The sequence below is a fragment of the Triturus cristatus genome, chromosome 10, assembly GCF_964204655.1.
Source record: "Triturus cristatus chromosome 10, aTriCri1.1, whole genome shotgun sequence".
NCBI lineage: Eukaryota > Metazoa > Chordata > Amphibia > Caudata > Salamandridae > Triturus > Triturus cristatus.
Genome location: NC_140593.1, coordinates 134540852 through 134561368, shown reverse-complemented (window position 1 = coordinate 134561368; position 20517 = coordinate 134540852). Strand labels below are relative to the sequence as shown.

Below are 20517 nucleotides of genomic sequence, written 5' to 3'. Positions count from 1 at the left end.
TATCCGTGTTGAGTAAGTAGGTTAGTGCCTCCGGACAAAAAGTATTCCAGCGATTGCACCTGTGATTGTCTTTAAAAAAAAAAAAAAAATAGCCTTGAAAAGTCCCCATATTGGAGTTTTCTTTCCCAGCAAAGTTTGTAAATTGTGACCTGCAAAAAATGGCTGATGGTGCTAAAATGATCAGCTCTTCACAGCTAATCAGATTTCTTGCTCAGATTTGAAACTCGGATCTTTAAGCCAATCGTCCCAACCCAACAAAAAAAACATTTTTAGATAGAGCACGCGCCTTTTTCTGGTCTAAGTTCCGCACATATTCATCCTCCTGTTTTGCTGTACTGGTGGGCAAAACTTCCTTTGGAAATTAAATAAGGAAAACCTTTACTTAGTAATTCCCCCACCCTGTGTAACTCTCTGACCAATCTGAATAGGGATTTCAAGGGTTAATCTTCCTTGCATGCGTATTCCATGAAAAGATGCTGATTCGTCATTCAGCGCCAAAGTCCTCAGTGGTCAGGTAACATCTTTTCTGTGGAAAGTGCTAGTAGCTCATAGTGCAGCCTGTGCCCGGCGTGAGGCCTTGCTGTGCACTCGTTAGTGTGCAGGGCACGCCATAAGTCAGCTTCCTGTGCACATCTTGACAGTTTCCAATTTGTTAATGAAAATGAAGGGTAATGGCAATCCCTCAATAGGGATGAGCCGCACTTCTAGTAAATAGAGCCTGTCAATATGAACATAGATAGTAAAGCGCTTAGATAGTTACTGGAAAAGGGGTGCTGTACAAACTGAGGCACCGATTACCCAATAGTGCTGGTAACAGATCATAAAACCTGTCAATAAAGGAAAAAATTATTCCGCAATAGCACTCCCTGTCACATTTACATTTGGCGATCTTCGCCCACAATACAGAGTCACGAATGCTTGTGTTATCAGTAAAAAATGTCCGCTAGTATTGTATATTTGTCTTCTTTTTATTCTTTAGTAGAGAGTTTCCCAGCAGCAAATAATTAAGGTCAGGCCAACACATGGTTCGTCTTGTACTACAATATGTACGCAGACTTTATCAAGGCTGGAAAAGACAAAAAGTGTATATAATGTGTGAGACTGCACAAACAAGTTATCAACTTTGTATACTAGTACAGATTAATGTTATCTAGTTTTTGTGTTAAACTCAACATGAAATCTTAAGGTTGAAAGAAGGAGGATAATAGAACCAGAACCAAAAACAAGAAGGAACATATACCACCGTGAGGAAAATCAAATGTAAGGAGAGAATCGCCCAAAATCAGCAACCAAAATAAATTGGGCTGCACCATGTGCATAAGATAAGTAAAGAATCATTGGCAGCCCTAAAGAGTATAGGTAAAAGGCGCCCCTGAATGGTCAAGAGTGAAGCATTTGTAAAATAGAAAAGCACCATTAAAGGTGTAAAAAAGTGATGGATACGAGACAATTAAACACACCCACCAATAACACCGATCAAAGTAAGTCAAAATGATCCTAGGGATGTCAGGTGTCCAGAACAAATTGAGGAAGAGATAAAAGCGCTTAACGTGTCTGATGTGGCAAATAAGAACTATGCGATTCTAAAAGAGGTTCTTAATGCCCATCAGATCTATATTAAGGATAAGAAAATTCGCAAGCTCAAACGTGACGATAATGACTACAAGAATGGTCGAATTTTCACCTTTGCCAAGAAATTTGATGAAATAACACCAAGAGTAGGTATCAGAGATCTGAGTGAGAAACGTAAAGATACACCAATCTCAGTCAGGGACTCTGAGGTTTCCAGTAACATCAGTGGGAGCAGTGAAGCCATTAGTGATATAACACCAACATCGATAGTAGCAACCAATGCCAACAATGACACATCTTCATCTTTTTTATCAGAGTTGGAGAGATACAGAAAGGGAACAAAGATGGGGTTCAACTCCAAAAGAAATGTAGTAAGAAGAGAACAAGGAGGGGAGGGTACAAAAACCGAGTCAGAAGACAGCAAAAGAGTGACACGATCTGTGTCAAAAACACAGAGGAATTAATTGATATTGTTGACCATTTCGATAATACAACTGCTATAAATGTCAATGTTTTAGGAGATCAAGCACGAGATGATATTTCAATTATCAATTTATCAAAAATGGATTTAACTGTACCTCAAATCAATGTAGTGAGGAAGGGTCTTAGCTTTTGTCCTGTTTCTGGTCCTAACTTTACTCAAATTCATGTTGACTTGTTCAAGTTTGTACGAAGACTTACATTAAAAAAGTGGTTTGGCATGCAAAAAAAAAGTGTCCGATACCAATTTATACTGCTGCACCGAGTGGCCAAAGTATACAAGATATTAGAGATACTCAACTATTACTGTCATTGGATGAAAGTATAACAACCGTCCCTGATCTGGAGGAGATCATAGCTGATCTAGGGATTAATATAGACATGAATGTTGATAGTGGCCTTAAACACAAGTCTTTATTTACACCAACACTAACTCCAGACAACATGATTGACTGCTTCTTTAGAATCATGACATCTGAACTGCACTCATTGGAGGATAAAAAACTGGGTGGTCATACCAATATGAGATACAATCTGACAGTTAATGAGAGAAAAGCCCTCATCTCATTAGCCAACGAACCTGAAATAACCATCAAGGAAGCAGATAAGGGTGGAAACATTGTTGTACTAGATACATCGTATTACAACAATGAGATCGAAAATCAATTATCTGATCATAAGTGCTATACCAAAATTACACACAATCCAACTAAACAGGTCACCACACTTATAGAGAACACACTAAAATATTGGCTTAACTTTGGTCTTCCCACTGATTTGGAGTTTAAGTATCTGTTCAATCCTACACCCAGGTCTGCCTATATATACACACTACCTAAAGTGCATAAAGATCTTAGGACACCTCCAGGCAGACCGATTATTTCAGGCATTGGCGGTAGTACTGAGCGGATTTCAGAATACATAGATATATACTTAAAACCAATAGTATATAATTTACCCTCCTACATAGAAGATACCAAAGACCTACTAAATAAATTGGAACATTTCATCTGGCAACAGGAATTTACCCTAGTTACTCTAGATGTTAGCTCTCTTTATACCTCCATCCCACCAGACAGAGGCATGGAAGCTTTGACATACTACTTATCCAAACGGGATGCTACACTCTATGACCACACCAAAATGTTATCGGAATTTACCAATCTGGCGCTTGATAACAACTTTTTCAAGTATAAAGATAACTGGTACAAACAACACTCGGGTGTAGCCATGGGGGCCAAATTTTCTCCATCCTTTGCTAATATTTACATGGGTTTCTTCGAACAACCCCACATATGGAACACATGTCCAACTACTTTGACCAACAACATAGTGTATTGGGGTCATTTCATTGACGATGTTCTCATGATTTGGAATGGTACTGACTGTATTTTAAACAATTTCATCATGTACCTAAATGATAACACATACAATCTCAACTTTACGTATACTCACAGTAAAGACCACATTGATTTCCTTGATGTGACTCTATTTGTTCAAGATGGCATATTACAATCCAAACTATTTCGCAAAACAACAGCGTGTAATTCCTTACTACATGCCACCAGTTCACACCCCATTTCTCAGATAAGGGCAATTCCCTTTGGCGAAATGACCCGCCTTCGTAGGAACTGTAGCCAAGATTCTTCTTTTCAACAAGAAATTGTGAAACTGAAGAGTAGGTTTGTGACTCGGGGTTATGACCGCAGAACACTAGAACGTGCACACACCAGGATTAACATAGCCCATAGGACAGATTCCTCAAACCTAAACATAACATCAAACGAGCGAAAGAATCAACACAAGTATCTTTTATTACTCAATACCACTCTTGTAGTAATGACATATATAAGCTTCTCCGCAAACATTGGCATTTATTACGACTTGACTGTGATCTAGTTCCATTTGTCAAACAGAAACCGATGGTTACATACAAAAGAGGCAGAACACTTAGGAACATTTTGAGTTCAACTACTGTTGACACAGCCACACCAATACAACGTAGCTGGTTACCAGAAAAACCCAATGGCTTTTACAAATGCTCAATGTGCAATGTTTGTCAATTTGCCTGTGACAAAATCAAGACTTTCAGATATAACACCAAACAATCATACAACATCATGAATTTCATCAACTGCAATACGAAATTTGTAGTTTACTGTATAGTTTGTCAGTGTGACCTTATATATGTGGGGAGCACAATCAGACCCCTCAAAGAACGTATTCAAGAACACATTAGGGCTATTCGCAATAACAACCGCGATTACCCTCTGGCAGTTCACTATAACACCATACATTCATCCGTTGAGAAACTCAAACTCAAATTCCATTGTATTGCCATAACACTGGAAGACACTCGAGGAGGCGACAGGGTCTCTAGATTAAGAAAACTGGAAGCTCAATGGTTAATCAAACTCAGAACAGTAGATATGGGACTTAATGTTGATAGAGATTTACATGTGTTCTTAAGAGACTGATGATATTTCTCTAGTGACTACTAATATCACTCCCCTGGATCTTTGTATCTTGTCATTTTCTGCATTGTTTTCAGATTAATCATATTTCTGTGACATAGTTGCTTTCAGTTATTCATTTGACCGTCCAATAACAAATTTGTGCTTTGAATAACAACTGACTCTTCATGTACTAGTATTTGGATTTGCTTGCTATTGCATCTAATTGACCGTCAATACTAGGGGTCATATTGACAGTGTATATGAAACAATGTCGTTATTGTGATTTTTCACCGCATTTGTACATTGCCAATGTTCAGTTCTGACACTTTTTACATTTGTTGTACCTACCTTGCAACTGTATTTTACTTTTTGTCCGGCTACTATCCTTATCTTTCCTCTCTTTCTTGCTCTCTTTATTTAACAAGCGCGAGCCTCTCATACGATAAGAGGACCGTTTTTTATTTCATGAGTACCACTCACATAGTTATGTTTATTATTAGTTATTTACAATAATATACATTACTAGATGGAGACCCTATTGGCGAGGCCAACTTCCGTATTTTAACATCTTACTCGGTCGGTAGACCATGTGGTCTGTTACTTGATACTTTAGTAACTTTCTGGGTTTCCACAAGCCATCCATAATATAGACTATGCTATATTTACGCTCTGATCTTACTACTTTTATCGTGTAGTTTTGTTATATTTTCATTAGGGCAGTACATTAAAAAAAAAATCGTACTATTTTTCTGAACCCATCGCCTCTATTTGGATACTTCGACCTCCACTATAAGATGGCGGCCATATATCCCCACTAATCCCATACATTTAGCTATCTCACCTTAGATCTGGATCACGTACTCCACGCTACGTCCTAACGTTCTCTCTCAAATAGAGGGAGGCTCGCGTCGATCTTTTACTACCTCAGGACTTTATTTCACGTATTGTTCGAGTGGTGACAACACCGTTACCAGGTATGCAACCACCTCCTTTGATACTTGACAGACACCCCCATTTGGTGCCATTCTTTTTGACTATTTAAAACAGGGTTCCTTTATATTTACTTTTATAGGGAGCTGGCTTATCAAGGCGGGGCTGCCATTTGTTCGGTCTCAGACACGGAATTTACAACGTGACTTGACTTTTTACATTACTTGAGACATACCCGAACTCCGATTGCTTTGGGTGAGTGTCTCACACTCTTCCTTTAATCATTGTTGTACATCCTGTGGCCATTTCGGCCGCTTACGTTAATATTTCTTTACACCATGCAGGTTCCTCTTCTGTCTTTAAACTTGAAATACCGAAGATTTTTTCGGTCATCACCTGAGGTTTATTCATACGATGCTAGGACTTTCAACCTAACTAGGGTAGCCTGGGTGAGTGCTTTTAACATCTTTTTTTCCCCACCAACTTCTGCACTGATGCTATATAGTATATTTTTTGACCGTGCCCGTTATACTATCCAGTTTATGTGTTAATTGATGGACACACTAGTTATTGTCATTACTTTACCTCTCTCTCTGTGCCGCTCTACTAGCATCTTTTTGGCACTATTGATATGTTATATAGGATATACCATGTACTATCAGTCCTTGAAGTATATTTATTACCACTTTTTCAAACTATGATGTTTTAATCAGGCTTAGCTTATTGGCCCGTACTAACGATTAATCAGTTTCCAATTTGTGTCCTTCGTTTATTTTCCGTATTAATGTATATCGTTCTGAAGTTGCACTTGCTACGTCAAGTTGCTGTTGTCCTTGTTAAAGTCGCTTTTATTGTGACACACAAGCGTTGTTTCTCCCCTTCATTGTTGTTCACGCTTGTGTTGTCCACACCAGACATTGCACATTTTGAGTGTGCCAACGAGGACATTGTGCCCAGTTGAGTTATCATTTTGATGCTTTACACAGTTCTTGGAATTCTATAGATTTAGGCATCTATGAATGAGCAGAGCTGTCCAGCATTTGTTCGTTGTGTTGTTAGGTTATGTTCAATGGGTCTTTTCTTAATATGAATGCAAGATGTTTTATAGATGTTGATTTCGAAGTAATCTGTGTAACCTTATGTCACGTCTACAGAAAGCTGAAGGAAACCTGGAAGTGAGCACTGATTTTTTTTTTTTTCTTTCTTTCTTTTTTTTTCTTTCAAAGATATGTTTATTGAGTTTTGTATACAGCTTACAATCTGAGGCAGTACCATCGCATCGTCTCTCGCAGGGGAACAGAAAGCTTCAGCAGGCCTATAACAGCAGTACAGGGTGCCTTGCTCAATATAGTGGAGAAGTGTGGCTCAATGGTTAGAGCGGCAGACCTCGATGCAGAGCACTGGTCCGGGACCAGGGTTCGATTCCCGTCGCGGCAGGGTCTCGGACTATAAATTCCGCGGACCGGATATTCTCGCCTCAGTGCCTATTTTAATCTAGAGTCCCACGCTGCAACTCTGGGCAATAGCTTGCTTAATCTCCACAACGGCCCCAACAGCGCTGGGATGCCTGGCCTCACCATGGGGGTGCCCAGGAGTGGACACCTCACATGGAAAGCCAGGAAGGGTTCCTTCAGCGGTATGAGTACAGCGCTGAGATACCCGTAGTGGTGATCGGCGCTATATAAATACCTATACATTTACATTTACATAAACCAGCTCCCTTCCTTATCGAGTGTCACAAGAGGTGGAAACAGTTTCTAAACGTAATGGAGCATGAAATTAGCCCTTTCTGGGGCAAGACGCGAGCAGGCGGTACTGCAGAAAGCGCAACTGCCTTCTGCGATGATAGCATCCCCAAGCCGTCCAATTGGAATGTGGTACAAAAAGGAAACTAAGATCATGAACCAACTCATCCCAAACGTGAGATAATAAAAAAGGACAAAGTAACCCCCCCCCCCCCCTAAAACCCTCCCCCCACCGTGAGCACTGATTTTGTGCAGGTACGACCGCAGGGCTTTAAGTGGACCGGGTCTGAGCACCGGCAGTTTTTCAATGGAGGCCTCGAAACGGGTCTCTATAGGGCCCTGGCACAGGCGGTCCGTTTATTTCCGGACTGTAGTGACAGTAGGCACATCTTGTGTGCGTGCTCACACTGCTCACTTCTCACAAGTGGGGAGGTTAAGGCATGACGTCCTGCCAGGTGAGCATTGTAGAGGAAGTAAAGTCCTTTAAAGAGTCATTTTCTCTCTGGATTTCCCTTCTCTTTTTGAAACTCAGGAGCAGCAACATTGTCGTGGTGTCACCAGGGCTGTAAGTGGAAGCTTTTTCAGTATTATATACAAGCCATAGTTGCTGCTTATTTATCTTATGCAACTAACAACCATTGACAAAGCCAATAGTCCTAACTTGTTGTAGGTATGATGTTACTTGTTGTATCATATATCTGAATGCAATGACAGAAACAGCAAAATACATGTCAGGCGACACACTATGCTAAGCACAGATCTTTTGCTTACGTGTTTTTAAGCCACGCCCTTAATTACATTGGCCATGCCCTCTTTAGACCACCCCCTTGTTTTTTCATCCCACTTAAAGCTGTGTACGACCGTATTCTGCCTGGACACCATTTCACCCTGCACCATGTACACTACGCAGCTCACCACATCATGGATGTTAAACGAAGGACTCCAGTTAAACAGCCTGCATCTACTTAACAAGTGATAAGCCGGTAGGCCCTCTGCTTGCCAGAAGTACAGGCAGAAGACCTGTGCCCGTAGTTTGTGATTAGGGGGCCTGTGACCACCCGCAGTCAGCACGTGACCTGGAATGAAGAGGCAGTAGCCACCCACAGCTATGAACAGGGGCACACTTTGGGTGCCTGTTTTAGGATGCTGCTGTCAAACACCCCATAAAAACACTGAGCCCTTCAAGTGGACTCTCAGACCCTCTAATCCACTTGCAGGTGGGGTGTGGGGATTATACAGGAAGTGTCAAAAAGGGGCAGGGGGACAGGGCTTTTGTCCCTGATCTGTGCCCTCAAAATATTAAAATCTTTCTTATTTCATCAAAGAACTCTGAGGAAGTAAAGTCCATTTAGAGAGGGTGGAGACGCGTTTCATCCGATGGCTGTAAAGGAGGGATTTATTATGGGCGTGGCTCTTAAACACTAATGAGTCATATACTTAAACTGGGCAAGTATTTGACTAATTCCACATATATGTGCTGGTCCATTCGCCCCAATCTTGTGGCACCGAGCATTTATCTCAACAGAGTGAAGAAAACCTGGGCAATGACATGGGCAAGGTGCCAAGGATAAGCAGTGTTGCCAGCTGCAGATTCAGGCACTTCCCTCTCTGAGGATGCTAAGGCAGAAGGCTGCATCTGCACACCGGGATTGGACAGCAGCCAGCACTGGCTCTTTGTTTAAAACCCTTTTAGCTGCATTGTGTGCCTGGTGCATCGAAGATGAAAATCACTCCTTATGGAACCACTTGCAGTAGCAATTAGTGCCAATTAATGACAAGAAGTAGAGATTAGTAGGTTGTGCACGAAACACAGCTCTGTGTATAAATAGCAGTTTAATTACCACCGCTGTGAGCTGCCTTTCATGTAAGCAGCCAGTGACTCCTCCTCTGCCAGGCAGAGGTTTGTTTGCCTTTTATGCTTTTGTTCCTTAATTATCTAACCTTTAGCGCAGAAGAAAGACGTGTTACCAAGTTCTATGTTAAATACACACATTCTATTCCGTATTTCATCTTGTAGTCGGAGCCCACACTTTCATCTTCTTCTTTCTTTACCTGTTGAGTCACCGTTTTACACACAACGAAAAGTGTGCAACAAACCAGGGCAATCAAAAAGCAATACAGTGAAAAATGATCGTTTGATGACCCCATTTATTACAACACGAACGTGTAAAATGATTCACCCTTTGGTCTCTTTCACGGCCATTGGGTAGTTGTATTGTTTACAAACACACACTCGAAGTAGTGAGTGGCCATTGTTGGTCCCCCCTGAAGTACCCCTCTCCATCATATTAGCGCTTTCCTAGGGTCCACCCACTTTCATTCCTTTCTCAGATTAATTAGTACAACCTGGTGTAGCCCTGGACACAATGTGCTGTATTTGTCTTTAGGCGTAGTCCAGATGTGTGATGCATTCTTTCCTCTTGCTGCCTCTTCTTCGCAGTTGGTTCACGATTGCCCGCCTCTCCGGCAGGACTGGCTCCACTTTCTCTGAAGGAGCACGGTCACTAACTGTTCTCAGAGGAGTGTCCAAGCACCACCCTCACTGAGCTCTACAGAATATCCTCTGCCAGTTCTGGTTTTTCCTTTTATGAAGCAGTCCCAGGTATTCACTTCCAGGAGCACCTTTCTTTCCCTTTTCTTATCTAAGAGGACATGTGTTTACAAATATCATTCAGAGGGAATGTTTTGATTCAGAACTCTTGACCTCTGTGGCACTTCTCTTACCTGATACTTGTTTGAAAGTCCATTCGTGGGATGCCCCTACCACAGTACAGTCTTGAATAGGAATGTAGTGTTCAAGGCATATGAGCTGCAGATTACACACTTTTGCATAGATCGCCATCTGGTGTTGGGCCCGGATGTTTGCAGTTTGTTTTTCCTCCTGGAAAGTCTTTGGAAGCCACGAGGTCGGTGACTCCTCCTTTGGATCGTATTGCGCATGGGCTTCGGCTCCATCCTCAGATTGTTTTTTTCCGCCATTGGGCTCGGATGTAATCTTCGTGCTCCGGTTCTGAACATTTCCAGTTCGATGATCGAAGCGGAATCCTCACCTCACATTGCGGTATTGTTTAGATCGCGATCTCCTCAATCACCTTCTCATCGACAAATATTCGGTTCCAGTCGTTGACGGCGGCCTTCGGGCCTACCCAAGCTCCGGTCCCGGCTGATGGAAAGAACTCCATTCAAGAAGTGCCCTCGATGTGGGTCCAAATTCCCCCACACCGATCTTCATGAGGTGTGCAACCTCTGCCTCTCCCCTGAACACGAGGCTCGAGACTGTCCGGCTTGTAAGTCTTTCAGATCGAAAAAGACTATTCGGGACCGAAGAGCCAGACGAAACATGGCACACTCCTCGACCTCCATTCCAGTCGACATCTTCGGAGACGACGTCGAAGATCCGGGACAGCAGCGCACCGAAGACGACCTCGTCAGTGCTTCCGCAGCCGACGACTCAGATGTGGAGGACATCACCCCGACGCAGAGGGTCGTGAGTAATATACCCCCCCCCCGCACACCCGCGCCGACACCCAAAAAGACTTTGGTCACGCCTTCGCCTCCGGGCCTAGGCAAGACCAGAGACACTGCTTCACACACCCCACCTTCACACTACGCGCTAAGGAGTAGGCGGCCTCGGAGGCTTTTGTTGGTCCGCTGGGCTCTGTAATTCGCTGATAACTATTGAAAATAACTGTCGCTGGTCAATAATTACTGCTGCTATATTTTGTTGCTAATTTTGCTACTGCTACTATCATCGACCGGATCGCGGTCTTTTTAATGTTGGTTATATTTTAAAACTGTTGTTTTTATTCCGCATACCCTCACTATAAAACAAAGCTCACCAACCTGCTGCTTAGAGCGGGGCCTCATCCTTCACCACATCATCGAGCGCCATCTTGGATTGGGCTGGATCCAGTTGCTGGGCGCCATTTTGGGGTGCGCGCCCTGATGCTCGCTGAGGGGGGGCATAAAAACAGGCCAATGCAAGCGCGCATTTGACTTAACACTACGCGCTAAGGAGTAGGCGGCCTCGGAGGCTTTTGTTGGTCCGCTGGGCTCTGTAATTCGCTGAAAACTATTGAAAATAACTGTCGCTGGTCAATAATTACTGCTGCTATATTTTGTTGCTAATTTTGCTACTGCTACTATCATCGACCGGATCGCGGTCTTTTTAATGTTGGTTATATTTTAAAACTGTTGTTTTTATTCCGCATACCCTCACTATAAAACAAAGCTCACCAACCTGCTGCTTAGAGCGGGGCCTCATCCTTCACCACATCATCGAGCGCCATCTTGGATTTGGCTGGATCCAGTTGCTGGGCGCCATTTTGGGGTGCGCGCTGATGCTCGCTGAGGGGGGGCATAAAAACAGGCCAATGCAAGCGCGCAGCGGGCGCGCCGATGGCGCGCCGGAGGCGCACCAGAGGCAAGTCCGTCTGCGCCCATCCGCGTCCCGGACGAGTACCGGATAACGGATGTATACCATGCCCCCAATAAGGTAAGCCAGGTCTACTCTAGGAAACAGCTGCTACAGATTGGTGGGAAAGCATACAGCGGGACTGTGGCTGACACCATCCGGGACAATGCTATTGCCCCGGGGTGTAAAGCAACGAGTCCGCGCCCTAACGTGTGGATACCTGAATTGTGGGTTAATAAATAGTAGGTCGTTAGTAAAACATCACTCTGAAATAGCGCTCCTAATCGAAGATATGAAGCTGGATGCCTTATTTCTCACAGAGACCTGGATCAGAGCAGATTCAGTTGTGGAGATAGGTCTCGCCTGTCCAGACGGTTTTAAAATCATACATATACCTAGGGAGGAGGGCATAGGAGGTGGGGTGGGGATGATTTTTAGGGAAAACCTCCACTTTACTCAGTTACATGTAGACAAAATGGAGGGAATTGAACTGATGGGATTCGCGCTTCAGGAAGCTAGAGGTCATCTCCTTTCAGGCTTGCTGTGTTATCGTCCTCCGGGGAGTAATACTGCACTACAGCCCCTTTTAAATACCATCACCAACCTATCCCTATCTCACTCCAATATGGTCATCTTGGGAGATTTTAATTGGTGGGAGAATGCGAGTTCAAAAAATCAATTCAGAGATTTGACAGACACCTGCCAATCTCTTGGTCTACAACAACTAGTTACCTCCCCGACTCACCAGGGAGGACATATCCTCGACCTTTTATTCGCAAATGACTCAAGGGTGGAACTCCTAAATATTTCTCCCCAAACGTGGACGGACCACTACCTAATATTCTTCACAGTACGGTCAGTTCTTCCCACCGCTCAATCCAACACCGTTGTGCAGTATCGAAAAGGGAGAAACTGGTCCAATTTATCAAGGACAGGCGCTCTCCTGCCAACGCCCTCGGTGAGCCTTTTTCAGAGCTTAGGTACAGTGGAGGATAATTATAACACCTACCGGCAGTACGTCACAGCTGCATTAGACGAAGTGCTCCCTATAAAAATACTCCAAATTAGAAACAAAATTTCAGCGCCTTGGTACACAGAAGATCTGAGGCAGCTCAGACTTCAATGCAAGAAGGCAGAAAGAACATGGAGAAAGAGCTATCTGGATAAGGATAGGGCAACCTTTAAGTTAACCATGAGGAGGTACAAGTCGCGCATCTTGGAAAGCAAGGCCAATTTCTATGCTCAATCCATCCTGCAAGCCCCAAATAGAATTATGGAGCTCTTCAGAATTGCTAGAACCAGCTCTGCCCCATCCTGTCTGGAGAATAGAGTCGAAGCTTCACAAAATCTGTGCGACGAGATTGCCACTTATTTTAAAGACAAAGTGGCCAAGATTGTCGTCCGCTTTAAGGACAACGAGGTGACAACCCAGAACCCGGGTAACAAGACATCTAAGGGGACCCTGGACCACCAACACTCCTTGGCTTCCTTTCCTGTTATGTCGGCCTCTATTTTCGACTCCCTGGTCAGCGGCATCTCCTCCGGTTCACCCCTCGACCCTCTTCCCCAGAAAGTGTGGAAGACCTATGGTCATCTCACATTTCCCTGGCTGCGCCAGATCTGCAACCAATCATTGGAAACAGGATTGGTTCCAGAAAGCTGGAAGCAGGCTGTAGTGGCCCCTCTTATTAAGAAGCCCTCTTTAAACCCAACTAACCCGGCTAACTTTCGGCCCATCTCCCTCCTTCCCTTCCCAATCAAGATCTTGGAAAGGGTCGTGAGTAGATCTCTTTCGGAATTTCTGGAAGAGTATCAGCTACTGGATAGGGACCAGTTTGGTTTTCGCCCTGGTCATGGGACGGAGTCGGCCCTGGTCACAATGCTGGACAACATGCGAATGCGGGCTGACACCGGGAGCACTGCGGTTTTAGTGCTCCTGGATATGTCAGCCGCATTCGACACAGTGAGTCACACTATCCTGCTGGCAAGACTGAGGGATCTGGGTGTAAAGGGCCGAGCACTGCAGTGGCTCCGCTCTTATCTGACAGGGAGGCAGCAGGTGGTGACACTGGGGTCGTTTACCTCTGAGAAATCCCACGTGGCCTATGGAGTACCACAGGGTTCCAGCATCAGCCCCATTCTCTTTAATATTTACCTGCAACCACTGTTTGCAATTATCAAAGCGTTTGGGGTTGAGCTGGTAAACTACGCAGATGACACACAATTGGTATTTTCGATGGAGGGAAAACAGGAGGTATCTCTGGAGCAATTTCAAAACTGCATGAGCCTGACAACAGATTGGCTGCGAAGTAACTCCCTGCAGTTTAACGGTGATAAGACCGAGGTGTTGTTCTACTCACCACTAAACCAGATCCACCATCTGCAGTCGGAGTTTAGGCTTGCTCCAGATGAGGCTCCACTGGTTCCATCAAATACCATTCGTAATCTAGGCGTCTTGTTCGATAACGATCTGCAATTGAACTCGCAGGCGAACAAGACTGCCAGTGTGTGCTTCGGACTAATACGGGTACTTCGTAGGATTCTTCCATTCTTGCCAGGGGATATGCGCGCGCTGATTGTAAGGAGCACAGTACTCAGCAGAATGGATTACTGTAACTCTCTGTATCTGGGCGCCCCCCAGTATATTTTGCTGGGATTACAGAGAGTACAGTCGGCTGCAGCAAAGTTGGCGCTAAATCGTAGACGCGACGCCTCTTCCACTCAGGCACTGCGCGAGCTCCACTGGCTGCCAGTCAGAGAAAGGATCCTTTTTAAATCTCTCTGTCTGATTCACAAAGCAGCACATGGGATGGGTCCAATTCCCCTGCAGGAGAGATTCTCACGCTATCTCCCCCCGAGACAGCTGCGTTCTTCCAACGCTAATTTGCTGTCACAACCCAGATTTAAACGTGTCAGGCTGGGGGGGAGGGCATTTAGCGTGGTTGGTGCTCGGATATGGAACGAGCTCCCTCCGAGGATCAGGCAGCTAGACTCCTTAATGGAATTCAGAAAGAGTCTTAAGACCTGGCTCTTTCCAGTAGCCTGATTGCCTACGTCGCTGCCTATTCCTCTCAGCTTAATTTCATCAACTGTTTTGTCAAGCGCCGGGATACCCGTAGGGTGATTGTGCGCTATATAAGAGCATATACAATACAATACAATACCTTCGGGCCCGGTGAAAAAGCCAAATAAGCCTTCCGGCGGCTCGGGCTCGTGCCAGCCTTCCAGCGGTGCAGAGAAACACACTTCGGCACCGAAAAAGAAAACCTCGACACCGAGCTCCGCACCGAAGCCCTCGGTGTCGAAACCCAGCGCATCCGTACCGACGCCATCTTCGGTACTGACCAAACCCCATAAGGCCCTCAGCACCGACACTTCCACGCCGAAGCCCACCTCGGCGCCAACCAAGAAATCTGAGGTTCCTAAGCCCAGTGCTAAGCAAACTGGCACGGACAAGCCTAAAAAGTCATCGGCCCCGAAGACTTCGGCGCCGACGGACCAAACATTGTCACAGGAACTATTTACACCGGATCCCTTACAAAAAACTCTTACCAAGGATCCAAAAACTGGACATTTGGCACTCTCTTCCAAAAAGAGACATTTGGACAAACCGGCTCCGCCTCCACCTCCAAAGAGTAAGGACTCTGCTACCTCCCCTTTCAGAATACCTTCCCCACCTCCTCCACCCTCTCCACCTCCGCCCCCTCCGCCTTCTCCACCTTCTCCACCCCCACCTCATCGCTCTCCGACCCCGTCTCCAGACGATGATGATCAGGGAGACCCATATCACGATCCAGGGGATGTGCCACAAGACCCCACCCCTACAGGATCCCCAGACCCATGGAACAACTATAATAACCCAGATATTCCAGACGTCCCACAAGATGACCTTTACCCTTCCAGGCCACCTCCACCGGAAGACTCATCAGGTTTCCACCACCTACTTCAGAGGGCGGCACATTATCACGGGGTAGAGTTACACACTGACCCAGTGGAGGAGGATTTCCTCCTCGACACATTTGATACCGCACATAGGTCTACCTCCATACTACCTATGCTCAAGGGGGTGGTATAACATGAGCCAGAGGTTTTTAAGGACCCAGTTAGGGCCAGGGTCATTAACCCACGCATAGAGAAAGTACAAAGCTGCCCCCACAGATCCTGCCTATATCAAAGGGCCAGCGCCACTAGATTCCCTAGTGGTTTCCACTGCACGAAAGAGGTCAAACTCCCAGGCGTCAGGCGAAGCACCACCACCTGACAAAGAGTCCAAGCTACTGGACGTGTCAGGAAAGCGCACTGCGTCACAGGCAGCCAATATATGGCGTATCGTCAACACCCAAGCGCTATTGGCCAGATACGATAGGGCACATTATGATGAATTAGAAGCCATAATGCACCACCTCCCAGAAAGATACAAAAATAGGGCCAATGAACTAATTCAAGAGGGTAAGACAATAACTAACACCTCCATACGCTGTGCCTTAGATGCAGCAGACACAGCCTCCAGGGCCATTAATACTAGCGTCCTCCTCCGTCGCCATGCTTGGCTGAGAATATCAGGTTTCAAACCAGAGGTACAGGCCTCCATCCTAAATCATCCCTTTGACCAAGAACACCTATTCGGCCCAAAGGTAGATGAGGCCCTCGAAAAAATGAAGAAGGACACTGATACGGCGAAATCCATGGGAGCCCTGCAGTCACACCCTCCTAGGCACTCTTTTCGCCGCTCTTCCTTTCGGAGTACATCTAGAGGCTACACCTCAGATAGCGCGTCCACTTCCTACAAATCCCCCACCCAGTCCACCTTCACAAGGGGTTATCAAAGAGGCGGCTATAGGGGAAATAATAATATAGGCAGAGGCAAAACAAATACCGCCCGCTCTGCCACACCGCCTGCCCAATGACTCCCCCCCCCCCCCCCCCCCCCCCCGCTCCCTCCAGACCATCCCACTCCGGTCGGGGGCAGACTACAAAATTTCCTTCATGTCTGGGAGACCATCACCTCAGACAAATGGGTGACCCAAATTATTCGGTCAGGATACTGCCTGGAGTTAACATCTACCCCCCCAAACATTCCACCCAGGCAACGCACAATGTCACAAGAACATTCCACATTACTAAAACAGGAGGTAATCTCCCTCCTACAAAAATAGGCAATAGAACAAGTTCCCGCCAATCAGAAAAATGTAGGGGTCTACTCCCTATATTTTCTAATACCAAAAAGGGACGAGACTCTACGACCTATTCTAGATCTCCGGCCCCTAAACACATACATACATTCAGACCATTTTCACATGGTAACGCTTCAGCAGGTGCTTCCGCTCCTCTCCCAGAACGACTTCCTCACCACACTGGACTTGAAAGACGCATACTTCCACATTCCGGTACACCATGCTCACAGAAAGTACCTCAGATTTGTAGTGGACGTGCTACACTACCAGTTCAAGGTGCTCCAATTCGGAGTCACAACAGCACCAAGGGTATTCACCAAGTGCCTAGCGGTAGTGGCGGCACACCTCAGAAGACAGCACATTCACGTCTTCCCATATTTGGACGACTGGCTGATAAAAGCCACGTCCTACAACCAATGTGTACACCACACCGCCACTACAATCCAACTACTTCACCAACTAGGCTTCACGGTGAACCACCAAAAGTCCCAGCTAACACCATCCCACATAAAGCAATACCTCGGTGCCATCATAGACACCTCAAAAGCCATAGCCTACCCCAATCCGGCAAGGATTGCAAGCATTCAGGCTTTGCGTCAAAGATTCATACTTCAACACTCCCTTCCAGCAAGAGTGTTTATGCAACTGATAGGGATGATGGCCTCTTGCATTTTCATAGTGCCCCACGCAAGACTCCAGATGCGTCCACTCCAAGAGTGCTTAGCGCGCCAATGGAACCAGGCCCAGGAGTAACTGACAGATCTGGTGTTGGTAGACGGTCGCACCCATCGCTCTCTGCAGTGGTGGAACACCACAAACCTTTCCAAAGGTCGACCGTTCCTGGACCCGGTTCCACAAATAATACTAACAGACGCATCGCTCTCCGGCTGGGGAGCTCATCTATTACACATCACAGTGCACAGCACATGGACGCCGCAACAAAAGTTACTCCATATCAACCATCTGGAGTTACTAGCAATCTCTCTAGCCCTAAAATCCTTTCAAAGACAGATTTTAGGCAAGGCAGTCCTCATTCGCACAGACAACATGACGGCCATGTATTACATTCAAAAACAAGGCGGCACACACTCTCCACAGCTCTCTCAACTAGCACAGAGCATATGGAGATGGGCAATTCCACACAAAATCTTTCTCCTAACCCAACATGTCCCAGGAGTCCAAAACACCATGGCAGATCTGCTCAGCAGACAAACGCAGCAGATCCACGAGTGGGAACTTCACCCGCAGGTTCTTCACCGGTTCTTTCAAATGTGGGGGCATCCGCAGATAGACCTCTTTGCCACCCACGAAAACAAAAAATGCCCAAACTTCGCCGCTAGATACCCACACCCATTGTCCAAAGGCAATGCGATATGGATGAACTGGTCAGGCAGATTTGCGTACGCTTTTCCACCTCTCCCACTAATTCCATTAGTGGTGTGAAAGCTACAAAAGCATTCCCTCACACTGATCCTAGTAGCTCCAACATGGGCCAGACAACCGTGGTACACCACGTTGCTGGAACTCTCGGTAGTACCACACCAAAAGCTACACCTCTCACCATGCCTCCTAACCCAGAACCATGGAGAGATCAGGCACCCGGACCCAGCTCAGCTCAACCTTGCGATTGGCTCCTGAAATCCTAGAATTCGGATACCTAAACCTTCCCCCTGACTGTATGAACGTCATCAGAGAAGCTAGACGCCCTACGACTAGAGCCTGCTACGCTGCCAAGTGGAAAAGATTTGTTGTTTATTGCCATAACAACACAATCAAACCTCTAGATGTGTCTATACAACACATCATATGCTACTTACTCCATCTACAAAGGTGTAATCTAGCCGATACCTCCATTCGGCTACACCTCGCAGCAATTGCAGCTTACCTACAAAACAGGCAACACCTATCACTTTTCAGAGTACCTGCCATTAAAGCCTTCATGGAAGGCCTAAAACGAATAATTCCCCCCAGAGTACCACCCTCACCTGTGTGGAACTTAAATATTGTTCTCACAAGGCTCATGGGGCCTCCCTTCAAACATTTGCATAAATGCGAACTGCAATTTCTCACATGGAAAACAGCTTTTCTTGTAGCCATCACTTCCCTTAGAAGGGTCAGTGAGATACAAGCACTTACTATACAAGAACCTTTTCTTCAAATGCACCAGAACAAGGTTGTTCTCCGTACCAACCCAAAATTCCTACCTAAAGTCATTTCCCCTTTTCACCTAAACCAATCTGTAGAATTACCGGGTTTTTTCTCGCAACCTCAAACTGTCGCAGAAAGTGCTCTACACACGCTAGATGTCAAACGAGCCTTACTTTACTATATCCAAAGAACACAACCTTTTCAGAAAGACCAAACAACTGTTTGTCTTTCTCTCCACCACACAAGGGCAACCCCATCTCAAAATCAGGGATAGCCAGGTGGATTTTAAAATGCATACAGATTTGCTCCCACAAAGCAAAACAAACGCTATCCGTTCCCCCTAAAGCCCATTCTACACGGAAGATAGGGGCTTCTATGGCTTTTCTAGGTAACATCCCATTAGATGATATCTGCAAAGCAGCTACATGGTCAACACCGCACACTTTCACTAAACATTACTGTGTAGATGTGCAAACCAAGCAACAAGCTAGTGTGGGCCAGGCTGTACTAAAAACACTATTTCAAACCACTGCAACAGATACCGGTGGTCGCCGCTAAGGTTGGGAACTGCTATATAGTCTATGCAAAAGTGTGTAATCTGCAGCTCATATGCCTCGAACGGAATATGCTACTTACCAGTATGCATCTGTTCTTGGCATGTAGAGCTGCAGATCTACACACGCCCACCCGCCTCCCCGGCTACCTGTATCTGTTCCAGTCTATCTTATTTAGATACAACACACATGGGTTTCTTCACTGTTATTACTACGCTTCATCTTTCCCTGTTGGCGAAAAATAATCTGAGGTTGGAGCCGAAGCCCATGCGCAATACGATCCAAAGGAGGTGTCACCGATCTCGTGACTTCCAAAGACTTTCCAAGAGGAAAAACAAACTGCAAACATCCGGGCCCAACACCAGATGGCGATCTATGCAAAAGTGTGTAGATCTGCAGCTCTACATGCCAAGAACAGATGCATACTGGTAAGTAGCATAATCCATTTTGGGGCTAATGAGACTTATGGAGCCAAATCCCCCAAAAAGAATACTTGCCTGTTTGAGAAATCCGAGCTGTACTGGTGTTGTAAATAATTACTGTGCTGCCCATAAGTCCTGGTGTTTCCTGAGAGGCATGCACGGACCCCGAACATATCCAGAAAAGTCCGAATTACACCACCTAGTGGTAAGAAGTAAGGCTTTAAAAACATAAGCCATATCTAAATGTATTCTATATGATCACACATGCATGAATTATATGGAGGACAGGAGAGGGGAGAAACACAAATCTACCTAATACTTTTTAAGGACCGATCAAAACATTATGCGGCCACATTCCTTCCCTTCTGTAGGACTATTGTCAAGGTGCTGGCTGGTGGTTTCCAACATGACGTTATTATGAATACAGTGTATCTTACATTTTTGTTGTGAGTCCTGCTGCTACCAAGGTCTCAGAATAGAATTAAGAATTGTCAGGCCTCATCCACCAGAGTGCTTATCTCGCAGGGATCACCGGTGAAGCAGTCCTATTGTGTCAAGTCAATTTTTTAATATTCTGGCCGACCACACTAATGAAAAAAATAATTTACCTCAATAGGCCACC

General features: G+C 45.4%; 1 protein-coding gene and 1 long non-coding RNA gene across 7 annotated transcripts in view; both read left to right on the top strand.

Moving 5' to 3' along the window:
• Positions 1 to 20517, top strand: part of CAPN7 (calpain 7) — a 371178-nt gene that overhangs the window by 315065 nt on the left and 35596 nt on the right. The window lies entirely within an intron of this gene.
• LOC146789036 (uncharacterized) lies at positions 5344 to 6811 on the top strand. The gene is made up of 4 exons (XR_014970016.1): positions 5344 to 5482; positions 5581 to 5693; positions 5783 to 5887; positions 6665 to 6811. It is a non-coding gene; the product is annotated as an uncharacterized LOC146789036 (long non-coding RNA).